General features: G+C 35.3%; 1 pseudogene; it reads left to right on the forward strand.

The window, feature by feature from the left end:
- LOC122225441 overlaps positions 1-10,004 on the forward strand; it is a 31,341-nt pseudogene extending 21,337 nt beyond the window's left edge.
- Positions 10,005-10,371: the final 367 nt, after the last annotated feature.

A 10,371-nucleotide genomic window follows, 5' to 3' on the forward strand; every position in this document is an offset into this window, starting at 1 on the left:
GCAAAAACGTTGCAGATTTGACAGAATAATTATCACTTGTTCAATATTAAACATACAGGTATTGTACCACAGGTATATTCTTTTAGTTTCCCAATTTTTTCTTCTTTCTCTTATTCCTCCCTGAACTCAATCTGCAGTAAACATTATATAAACTTGATTTGCAGAGCTCTTATGGTCAGAAATCCTGGCCAAAATATAGGGAAGAATTGCACTGTAACTCGATCAATATAATAGTTGAGTATTATTTACAAAAACAATAAAAAAAACTAACACTTTCTTTGTAAAAGCCTTAAAAGAAACACATTTCTTCTTTCAGGTAAAAATTCTTTATAAATACCAGGAAAGTGCCCAGAATTGAATGCCTTTCAAATAATATCAGACATTTTCTGATATATGACGGTTTTATTTAAAGGCTTTGGTGATAGTTTTCATGTTATAAATGTTGCCATCAATAATTTCTATTGTTTTGTGTCCTTATATAAAGAGCATTATATTAATAGAAAACTCAATATTACACATATTTGAGATTTTAGTTGAGAATGCATCATCTTTCATTTAGCACCGAATAGGAAGCTTGCTTTTGCATTTCACGATTAGAAGTTTTGCTAAAGAAAATGGATTATTCAAAGTGAATTGTTAAGACAATGTGTTCTTTAAATTTTTTTTTAAACATTAAATTTAAGGGAGCAGAGGGAAAGAGAGAATTTGATGTAGGCTCCACACTCAGCATGGAGTCCAGTGTGAGGCTCGATCCCACAATCCTGGGATCATGACCTGCTTCAAAATCAAGAGTCAGACACTCAACTGACTGAGCCACCCAGATGTTCCACCAAGAAAATGTTTTAAAAGAACTAAAATATACTGAATTTTGTGTTTGGAAACATAAAATATAGAAGTATGCATTTACTTATGAATAATTGAATTCCTAACTATAAACCCTTTATAATGTATTTTAAATACCTATAATGGACACTGTTAACCTTTTGCAGTCATTCATTATGTTTGAAGGAGATAATTTTTTGATACATGGTAACATAGCATCCCTCTTTGGATTAATTTTTTTCCTCATTGAGCATTCAATAAGTCTATGGAGAGACACATTTAAAACTTATTTTGATGTTTATCTTCCCTGAGGGAAATTGTTTAACTATGACAGTGATAGGATATATTATCTGGTCTTTGCTTCATTTTTTTAGACATTCTTTTATTCCTACCATTTTAGAATAATGCTCCATTAGTCAGCTTGGCATAGATTGATAACAAGGAGCCTCCAAATCTCAAAGGCTTACAACAATAAATAATTTTTAAAATCACATGACATGTTGCCTTCACTTCGGCTGTGACTCTATTTCACATCTTCAATCCAGGACAAAGTTGGAACAACAGACTTTAACATCTTAGTACATGAAGCTCATTTGACAGTAAAAAACAACGGAAATGAGAAATGGCAGAGCCTCATGAAGGATCTTAATATTTTGCTCAAAAATGCCATGTGTCAGTTTCACTTACATTGGCCAAAACAAATAAGATGGCCTGATGTGGGGTAGAGAGCATCTTTTTTTTTTTTTAATTGAAGTGCAGTTGACATATATTATTAGTTTCAGGTGTACAACATAGTGATTTGACAATTATGTACAGCACAAAATGCTCACCATGATAAGTACAGTTACCATCTGTCACCATACAAGGTTATTACAATATTATTGACTATATTCCTTTTGCTGTCATTTTCATCCCTGTGACTTACTTATTTTATTGGTCTTTGCTTTCTTTTTAAATTTTTTTTTTACATTTTTATTTATTTTTGAGAGACAGAGAGAGACAGAGCACAAGTGGGGGAGGGAAGAGAGAGAATGAGACACAGAATCCGAAGCAGGCTCCAGGTTCTGAGCTGTCAGCACAGAGCCCGACGCGGGGCTCAAACTCATGAACCATGAGATCATGGCCTGAGCTGAAGGCGGACACTTAACCGACTGAGTCACTCAGGCGCCCCTTGGTCTTTGCTTTCTAGTTCTCCTATAATACTATATGGATCCTAGAGGACTCCCTCTTAGGCAGCCTCAAGACTTCAATCAGATCTTCTACCTGCCAGAACTCTGTCTGATCAACCACAAAGGCACATGTATCTGATAGAAGGGAATTTGTGAACTTTAAAGTTTGAAACTTCATAGATACAATGAGGGGCTTAATAAACCAAGAGACATGCAGATTTACTTAGGAGATGAAGATTACATAGACCAAAAAGTGGCACCTAGACCAACCTGCAGCAAAGCTGGTCAGTAGAATCAAGCTGCTTCCAGATGTAAATCAACTCATTTAGTAGAATTCTTATTCTTGGTTGGAAGAGTTTTGTTTGTTTGTTTGTTTTTGTCTGAGCTACTCTTTGCTTCTCCTGTCTCCCTGGCAACTATTCAAATTGTTTGCTGATGTCTGGGTTAATTCTTATATAACAGACCATAACGAACATTAGTGTCTTCCAAAGTTTTGCCTAGAGTAATAGAAAAATCCAGCAGATAAATTATGGGTAAGGGAGACATTACATTTGTAAAAGGTTTCACCACAGGAATTCTTTAAATATTGTACTTCTCTAATGCAATTGAAATAATTCAATTAACTTTAAAAAAGACTTTCAGAAAGATATCCATATTTAGTTTTAGTTAATGCTTGTCATGTAGCTATTAGCACAGTGGTAATGTTTTGAAATTACACGAAAACTGAGAAAGCTTTCCAAGTCCTCTCAATGTTTATAATTTGTCAGGTTTAGAAATTTTGTGAAATTAGTCAAAAATATTTGTGGAGTATTTATCATATAAAAGGAATTGGCAGATTGAAAACATATATATGCATATACATATACACTAACATTAACATTTGGTTTCTTGTAAAATATACATATATTTACTTTCATTTCATTTTTGAAAATAATTATGAAAAATCATTGAAAATCCACAGGACTGGAGATTTGTACGTGTGAAAACTTTTTCAAGAATAGTACAGTAGAGGTTTTAGGTATCTTAAAGAAGAATAAATTAATGTTGATTTTTGGCAAAAAAAATTTAGAGTAGATGATTAAATGTTTTTCCTACCAGCTAAGATTTTGTTTGGTTGCAAGTAACAGAAATTGGACTACCGCTACTTAACCTAACAACGTTTTATTTTATTTATTTTTTGCAAAAAGACGTCTCAGTGTAGACATTTATGCTAACTCAATGATGCTGAGTGATCTGGGTCCTTCTGTTTCTCATCCCTCATTTGTAGCTTTCTTCCTCATATTCCTCAGATTGCTGTTCTACTTCCAGGCATCACGACTACAGAAGGTGTTTGCCCGCCATGTGGATTCCTTTTCATCCAGAAAACAAAAGCAGAAATTATCTTCTTGCATCTCAAGAGCCAAGACAATATGACATAACTATCTTCCAGATACACGTTACTGCTTCTCACCTAGTGCTCACAAGTTGACCATTATTACGTCTCTGCTTTGCTTTGACCAAACTTTAGTCTGGCTTCTGTCTTCTCCACAGGGCCCTGAACATCAGTTCGACCCCTAAACAAGCACTAAAATGCTGAACACACTCCCCCTATCCGCTTAGGCGGCAAAGTAGCTGACCACAGCAAGACAGGTACTCTGTCAAACTGCACAAAATAGGCAATCTCCCTCCTTTTGCCAACAACTTCCTTACTTCCTTACTGCCAACTTCTTCCCTACTTCCTTCCTTCCTTCCTTCCTTTCTTCCTTCCTTCCTTCCTTCCTTCCTTCCTTCCTTCCTTCCTTCCTTCCTTACTACCTTCTATAAGAAAAGCTTTTCTCTTTTTGATTTTGAAATGCTTCTAGATTTCTGAGATCAGGGAGCTTTTTCTAATGGAATAGTCTTTCTTCTAAATAAAGTCTCTTCTTATCTAAGCCTGGGTTTGTTTTTATGACACTTGGCTTTCTGGTTTGGGTGAGTAGAGAGAAAGAAAGGTAGTGATATTGGGTATTAGATTGACCATGTAAAGTATCTACTGAAGTTTGTAAGTACTTAGCAGTGTTAAAGCAGAAGCTGGCCTGTTTGGCAGCATTGTTATATAAGGAAATCATTCATACATTGAAAAGAGGCTTGACCCAGATGATCTGAGTGTTCCTCTCCAACTCTAGCAGAGTACAATTCTAAGCATGATTCACATAAACCCCAAAATCAGCTTTCAGGCAGAGATCATATCTAATTCTAATCAATTGAGAAAATATTTAGGAACAATACAATTTAAATTGGATTTTAATCATGTGTATAATTTTAATAGTTGAGACAACAGCGGTGCATATTTAGTCAGGAATATATTCAGGATTTATAGTTCATTGCCATGAAGCTGTCTGGATCCTGTATTTAACCACCAATGATTCTCCAAGCGCCTAGCTTTTATAAGGATAATAACTACATTCAAGGTTCCCATACAGGCCAATATTTGACCCCCAAATATACTTTTTTTGGTTTAAAATATTGTGCTTATTCCCATTTTGGTTTAGTCTGGTCTTGGAGAGAAGATAAAACAAGTATGCAGTTTTCTCTCCTTCAAGGAAGCAATGTGATAAAACTATATCTTGAGCTCATTGAAAGTAATTTAAGTCATCTAAAAGTGTCAAATACCTAATAAAATTTGGAACTAGGATAAGAAAAAAAATCCGTCACTAATTCTCTGGAAAAATAATCTTGTTTTATGTATGCTGAAAGGTGTTAATGCAACTTTCAGGCAGAAGATATATATGGTTCTGTGTCTTAGCAGAAATGAATGCAATATTTATGAAAAAATAGAGATTGTTAAAAAATACATTGGGAAAACTTGAAAAATATTATTTTTCTCAAAACTTACGTCGCTTAACTTCATAAGCACTTTTCAGTCACATTAGCTTATTTGATTGCTTTCTGATTGGTTAAAAAATATCACAATTTTATCATATACTTGAGAGTCTATATTGACATGTCATTTTAATAAAAGGGACAGAAAATCGCTTTGGTAGTTTTTACTTAAGATTTTAATCCTATAGTAATATTTTTCTACTTGCTTTTAAATAGACTTTCATATTTTCTGGCTTCCAAAAGCAAATATTTTTGGGCATATACTCTACGAAACATTTCTGCTTGGTTCTGGGAATGAAATACTTGTGTCCAACTTGTATTTATGAAAATTTTTAGTAGAAAATTTATGTTGTTGAGTCATGTAGTAGAATATATTTTTCTCTTCAGAAACATGAAGCTCCTTTTATTGATTTGTTTATGTTTTGAAAAGTTAAAAAAAAATACAGCCAGGTACAATAAGTAATATAACATAAACCAGTATGCCCACTACACAAAATTGACCAATATGGACATGTTCTGCTTTCTGTATAAATATGAATCTGATTTCTATCCACTTATTCATCTTTTGTATACTTTAATATATTTTTTTCTTTATCTCACACAATTTTTGTTAAACTTACTCCTAATAGGTACCGAAGGTAAATAGAAATTTCTTTGCTACTGTGAATGTTCATGTCTAGTATAGCACTTACTAATTTGTCATTGCTTATTTATAAGAATTCTAATGATTTTGGTATGTTGATATTATATCCAGCAAACTTACTAAACTCAGATTGTCTAAGATTGTCTAAGATTGTCTTAGATGTTCTATATAAATGACTGTTCTGTAACTCCTTTTTAAATTTGTATGCTTCATATTTATTTTTCTTGAATTAAATATTGGCCAGGACATCCCATGCAAAGTTCAATAATTGAATGATGATAAAACACTTGTTTTATTTCTGACATTAGTAGGAATGACTCTTACATTTTACTTGTAGGGATAATATTCCTAAAGATTTTTCATAGTACTTTATTAGGTAAAGATGTGCCCTTCTACTCCTAAATTGCTTTTTAAATAAATGGGTGCTGAATTTTCTAAATGATTTTTTTTCTGCACCTATTTTTCTCCATCATATGATCTATCAGTTTAACAGAGCCATATTTTATATTGAACTGCTTTTTTTTTTTTTTTTTTTTTTAATGTACCAACCTTGCATTCCTGGAATAAACATTCATGGTATTTTTGAGTTCTTTTAAATTCCACACTGAGTTGACTTTGGTTTCTATATTTTCTTTTGATTTCTTCATGTATTTTGAAAGGTTAGATTTAACTATTATACTCTTGCCTAATTCCCATGTATTCTATTTTAGATTCATAAAATGGGTAAGGTATTTTTCCATAATTTTTTGTTTCTAAAATAATTTGGTAGTATAAGGATTACTAATAACTTTAATATCTGGCAAAACTGACAGGTACAATGTTCTGGATCTATTGCCTATTTTAGAGAAAGGTTTTTAGTTTATTTTTTTTTTTTTCCAACCAGTTCAGTTTATTCATGGCTGCTGGTCTAGTCCACTTTTTGACTTATTAAATCAATTTTAGTAACTTATTTTTATACAAAATTGCCTATTTCAGCTATCTGTTCCAATATGTTCACATAAAGTTATTTGTAATATTATCTTGTGATAGAACAATAATCTCTAATGGACTATTACCATTTTGTTTCTTGAAATTGCTAATACTGTTTATTTGTACCCTCTTTTTTTATTACTATTATATATATATATATATATATATATATATATATATATATATATATACACACACACACACACACATATATATATTTTATTTTTTCCGTAATCAATGTTGTTACTGGAACCCATGCCTAAGCCTATCATGCATGTAATTTTGTAGCCATAGTAATTATTTCAGGAATGGGCACCTGCCCTAATATGTGACCATGGCAAAGGGGGAGAGGTTTTCTGGACCCCTTGGAAAATATGGGCTTTCCCTCAAGAGATAGATACACAAAGAGGTGACTTGTTTCTTCTGAGCATTTTTGGGCAGATTTGTGGTTCCAAACTGCTCTAATCCTATTCATATCATCCCAATCAGAAAAGGCACTGAAACAGGATGAAATAGTCAAGCAAATATCAGGGAGATTTAGATTCAGCTATTAAATTAAATCAACAATTCTATCTCTGAGCTTTCAGATAAGTGAGGCAAAAAAATTTCTTACTGTTTATGGCACTTGGAAAAAGTTTTGTTTATTTAAATCCTAACTCTTGGACCTCTATTATTTCTTTTCTGTTATGTCCTTTAGCTTTCCTCTATTTTTTTTTCCCTTAGCAATCTTTGTTATAGTTTCCACATAGTTGCCTCTATACCATAATGTACATTCAGAAGTTGGTCAGTAAATGTTTTCCATGGGAAAGAAGAAAGCCACCATTTTTCTTCCTCCCTAACTCCATATCTGTAAGTTCTCCATCAAAATTCTCCGTCAATGTCCCTCAAGGCCACTGGCTGTTCTCCTTGCCCAGTGACACCACTATGGGTGGCCAACAACATCTCTAGTTTGGGTGATCACAGGCCCCCAGAACTAGACTCCTTGACTGGCCACCCTCCTTCATGTTACAAACGGCACAACTAGACAGATTGTCCTAAACTGCAAATCTCTGCTACTTTTCTGCTTATAATCCTTTAAAGGCTGAATTGTCAGGAAATTTGTTGCAAATAAGAGCAACCAGCTGTGGCTAAGACTATCTTACAGGCACATTCTTCTCTGATTGACTGAGTTCAACCCCTCATAGGACCCTAACTTTCCAGGGTTTGGAGGAGGGAATATCTCTATGCCTTCCTTTTGGGAATTCTACCAAAAGGAAGAATGTTCATATAAGGCAATGTCAAAATGACAAATGAAAATCAACAGTGGTCCTCAAATTCTCCAGTCCAAACTGCACAACATGACTTATAAAAGAAATAAATTGAGCTGCCCATGTTTTTGTTTCTTTGGAAATGTTCTTCTGGCTCTCATTCACCTTCCAGTTCTCAGCTTAGAATTTGCTTCCTTTCACTGGAAGCTTTCCTAAAACCCTCATGTCCAGGTTGGGAGTTCTTGTGTATTCTCATAGAACAAGTTGTACCTACACCATCTTTATTATTTTAGACATAATTCTACATCTCCTTCACTGGACTTCACACTCTCCTTTATTTCTTCCTTGCACATAAAATGATGCATAGCACAACTACACACTCATTAAACATGTATTGAATAAATGAATAATGTATATGCAAGCATTCAGTGGAATTCCTATAAAATAGTATTCAGTGATGCTCTTTCTTCCCTCTTTTGTTTTTCTCCTTCCTAAGGTTGAAGTTGAGATCTGTTGCCAACATGAACACAAACCCTGATGTACTAAAGGTGAACCTGGGACAGGAACTTTGACAGCCTTTAAAACTGACCACAATAATAATTTAATCCCAGTAATGCCTGTTAGGATTTTATTTTCCATCTAACCAGAAACCCTGGGTGTGAGGTCCAGGGTATACCTAGGATGCTTAATATCTTGCACGGTGTGGTAGCCTGTATTCTTTGCGATTAGAGTTGCGTCTTCGTGTGCTGGTGGAGACACATGACAACTGTGTAGATTTCCTTGATTTTACCATCTTGACCCCAACATGCCTTGCATGATAGATTTATAAATGATGGTCATTTTCCATCTTACTTGGTGATAATTGAAGTTTTTCGCTTCTACATAAAATAATTTGGATTTTTTTTTTCAGTCAGAAACTATTATTGTCAAAATAGAACTTCACTCTGTAAGTTTGAGAGGCAGGCTATATGGTGAAAATTACCTCATCTATGTATTCAGTCGCTCTTATGTTAATTTGCATGCTGGGGGACCTACTAAGTTTTAGGCACTGGAATAGGCACAAATGGTACTGAGGTAAGTAAGGGTCAATCCCTTTCTTGAGGGAGACAGACACATAAACCATTCATCCTAAAACAAGCAAACAAAACAATGAGTAAAATGGAAGTACTGAAGAGAGGTATCCCTGGGTAAAGGCAACAGTAGAAATTCTGTGTTCTTGATAGTCAAAGAGCGATAAGGCATAACAGAGTTTAATTGAAACACTAAGTCTTTCCTTGTTAAGTTCTCTAGTGCAAAAGAGGTCAGCTGTGGAGAATTAGTTAAAACAAATGTCAGCTGTATTCTACCCACGAAAATCAGACAATAATTGTGAAAGCTTTTACTCAGAGGTATCTAGAAAACAGAACATTTAAAATCATAGTAACTGTGGACATAATTTCTAAAATAATTATTATAGATATTACTTATGAGCCATTAGGCATTAAGTAGAGGAGTTAGGGAGAGTTTCCTAAGAATGACTCAAGATCCATGTGTTCCTTACTAAAAAAATAAAAAAAGGCATGAAAACATAAAAGAGTGGCTTGTGTTAATAGATACACAGTACTAACAAGAGAATGACTTATAGGCCAGGAAGCATTTATTTCCTTTTTAATTTTTTTTTAATTGAAGTATAATGGGCCCCTTTAATACGTGTTCATGTGTCTGCCGGTCCACACATCCCGCCCTTGCACACACAGCATTCAGTCAAGGTCTCTGGCAACACGCATATCCAAAATCCCACTGCAAACTTCCAACCACCTCTTTGGTGGATGGCGCCTTCAAGGAGGTAAAGCTTTCCAACTACAGAGGGATTGGTCCTCTTTCTGTCTGTTTGCATCGTGGAGATTGTCATTTTCAGAGAGCATGCTGAGGACTTCTCCGAGCTGGGCTGGGAGGTGCTGGGGGTCTCTGTCTACTGAATTCACCCATCTGTCTTGGATAAACATTTCAGAGAAGGAAGGAGGTTTGGGCCTCTTGAACATGCCTCTGCCGGCAGATATAACCATAAGCTTACCCCAAGATTATGGCATACAGAAGGAAGATGAGGGCATTGCCTACCAGCCCTCTTTATTATCCCCAGCAAGGGTGCCCTTGGCCAGATCACTGTCAATGATTTGCCTGTGGGGTTCCATGGACAAAGTTCTGGGACTGGCCTGGACCTTTCAGTACTCAGGTGACCATAGGGAAATCTGTCCCACTGGATAGAAGCCAGGCAGCACCACAATCAATCACGACGTGGTCAACAGCTAGTAATACTTCTCCAAACACAGCTAGGCTGACAGGTGGAGAGCTTGGGCTCTAGGCCCCCACCTCTGCCCCTATGTGGATACCGCTGCTGACCCAGGAAAGGCTAGATCTGCCCCTTCAAACCCTGACCCAGGAAGGCTGGGCCAAGGCCTTCTCTTTCTTCTAGCTGGGAGCTGGTGAGTGGTGACCCCCACCCTCAAGCCCACTTAGCTAGGCACAGGCCTAGAGGTGACCAATGAAAAATTAGGACAGACATAATTGCTATCCAGCCAGCTAGAAGTGCAATGAACATGTAGTGTTAGTTTAGTTTTAGGTGTACAATATAGTGATTCAGCAATTCTATACATATCTTAGTGCCCATCAAGCTAAGAGTACTTTTTTTTTTTTTAAGTTT

Source organism: Panthera leo, chromosome B4 (genome assembly GCF_018350215.1).
Source record: "Panthera leo isolate Ple1 chromosome B4, P.leo_Ple1_pat1.1, whole genome shotgun sequence".
Classification (NCBI taxonomy): Eukaryota; Metazoa; Chordata; class Mammalia; order Carnivora; family Felidae; genus Panthera; species Panthera leo.